Genomic DNA, 2,604 nt, shown 5'->3' with positions numbered 1-2,604 from the left:
ATATTGAATTTCTATTATGTTCAGGTTGTGCAATCTCTTGTATGTTTTCGTGAATTTGACTCTTTTTTTTTTCTGCCTGTTTCTTTTTTGTTCTGTAAACCCTGTCTCTTATACACATCTTACGCAGCCGAATCATGTGAACTTCAGTATGAGTTTTTCAGTGGGGTGCTTCTTGAACTCATAGATCGATTTTTCCCTTTCAAAGAGTTCAAGAAAACCAACACTGATAAACCATGGGTTACTACTGGGTTCAAGCGGCTCATCAGCAAGCGACAAGCAGCTTTGAAACAAGGGGACAAGGAGTCATACAATAGACTTCGGAATGCAGTCAACAGAGCTACTAAAAACCTGAAAAAACAGTATTATCATAAGGAAGTCTCCCAGCTTTTCAACGCTGACCCAAAAAACTGGTGGCGCAAAACTAAAGACATATTGAACAAAGGACAAGCTCCTAATCCACTGAACTATTTAATTAACAATGTATGTGAAGGTGATGCTAAATTACTAGCCAATGAAATTAATAATTTTTTTCAAATCTCTTACTGATGAATTTCAACCAATTGTAACGTCTGAACCTCTATTTAATAGTGTAGTTCCTGATGACTTGATCCTTGATGTTGATCAGATAAAGTCTAAATTAAGTTATCTAAAAGTTAACAAAGCCCCAGGACCAGATGATATTCCCACCTGGATCCTTAAAGAATATGCTGATATTATAGCTCCCCCATTGTGTGCCATCGGTAACTCTTCCCTCCGGGAGTCCTGGATCCCAACTGCATGGAAAAGTGCAGATGTTATACCTATTCCAAAAAAAACTCCCCCTACATGTATAGAAACAGACTTGAGACCCATATCACTTACCTCAGTCTGTGGTAAAGTAGTTGAAAGGTCAATAGGTCTGCTATTATGGAAAGAGATTAAAGGTCAGATTGACCCAACCCAATTTGGTTGTTGTAAAGGGTTATCTACAGTTGATGCACTTGTAGCAACTATGTGCCAATGGTTTTATGACACAGATAAAGGAAAGGAAGTTAGAGTACTACTCTTAGATTACAAAAAAGCATTCGACCTGATCGAACATAATTTGATAATTAAAAAACTTAGAGAGATGAATGTTAATGAAATACTAGTAAGATGGATCGAATCTTTCTTATGTAATCGTTACCATCGTGTTAGAATAGGAAAACATTTTTCTTCTTGGTTATCCCCTAATGGTGGCATACCGCAAGGATCCTGGCTAGGACCAATCCTATTTATAGTGTTCATTAACAGTCTGCATGTTAACCTCCCATTGATTAAATACATGGATGATACTACTGCTTCAGAGACTGTCTTCTCTAATAACTGTAGGAGTATGCAAAGTGCCTGTGATAACCTTTCAAAACAATCTGATGGTAGACACCATTAAAATAATAACTGATACCTAGTTGTTTTTGTCAAGCGCAAGTGGATTTGAATCTGTCTCTTATACACAATAAACGAAGTTGAACTAGATAAGGTTAATCAAGCCAAACTTTTAGGTGTAATTATACAAGATAATTTATCTTGGCAAGGCCACATTGATTATATTGTTAAAAAGTGTAATATGAGGATCTATTTCTTTAAACAACCCTGCAGAGCTGGCCTGGACCCTCAGTCTCTAAAATATTTTTATTGCTCAGTTATCCGATCTATAATTGAGTATGCTTGCCCTCTCTGGTACACAGGCATCACCAACAAACAGGCAGGTACCCTTGAGAAAATCCAAAAACGGGCTGCTGGTTGCATGCTACCAGGGGTCCCTTACGGAGAAGCGATTAACATCCTTGGTCTGCAACGTCTCTCGGACCGATTGATGGGGATGAGCAGGAGATACTTCTCAAAACTAAAATCTGGGGAGTACCGGCTGAATCACCTCCTTCCTCCACCAGTTCAACATAAATACAACCTCAGACATAGCAAATCATTCTCCACACCATTCACTCGCACAAACAGAACTGCTAATTTTATTATCAACTATGGATTATCCCATGAATGGTGATTCGATCGGTGCCCCCCCCCTCCTGTTTTGTTAAAATCCCCTTCCGGTCCATGGATATTGATGTGGCCTTGGAGGTTCTGGCTCCCTGTCAGGGACCCCTGGTAACGGTGTCGGTATAGGTTTTGCTGTATAATAATAATAATAATAATAATAATAATAATAATAATAATAATGTAATAATAATAGGATATATAAGGATGGCTACCAGAAGGAGCTGCTTTTTGATTGCTCTCTACTTTTACTTGTTTGTTTGCAATTTAACACACAAACTTACTTTCAATAGCTGCATCTATCAACCTAAACCGAATGTTAGTGTTGTGCACTGTACAGGAAGTCGTAATATTGTGTTGTTTGAAGGATATTCACCTCAATATATCAGCTATTTTCTAGGCCCAACAGTGGATTACTACACGTTCCACACAATACCTACCAACGATGACCAGCCGTGTGGATATCGGTCAAGCGTCATTAATTTGCTGGCTTTCAACAGAAATTCCAAGCAGGTGCGGAGGGATATTTGGTCAATCAAGTACATTGGAGGTAGGGTTCCACACTACACAGCTAGATCGTGTGTCGCAACATTC

This window comes from Anneissia japonica, unplaced genomic scaffold, assembly GCF_011630105.1.
Source record: "Anneissia japonica isolate Jap-2015-1 unplaced genomic scaffold, ASM1163010v1 scaffold3949_len364153_cov177, whole genome shotgun sequence".
Lineage (NCBI taxonomy): Eukaryota > Metazoa > Echinodermata > Crinoidea > Comatulida > Comatulidae > Anneissia > Anneissia japonica.
Note: the sequence above shows the minus strand (reverse complement) of the source record.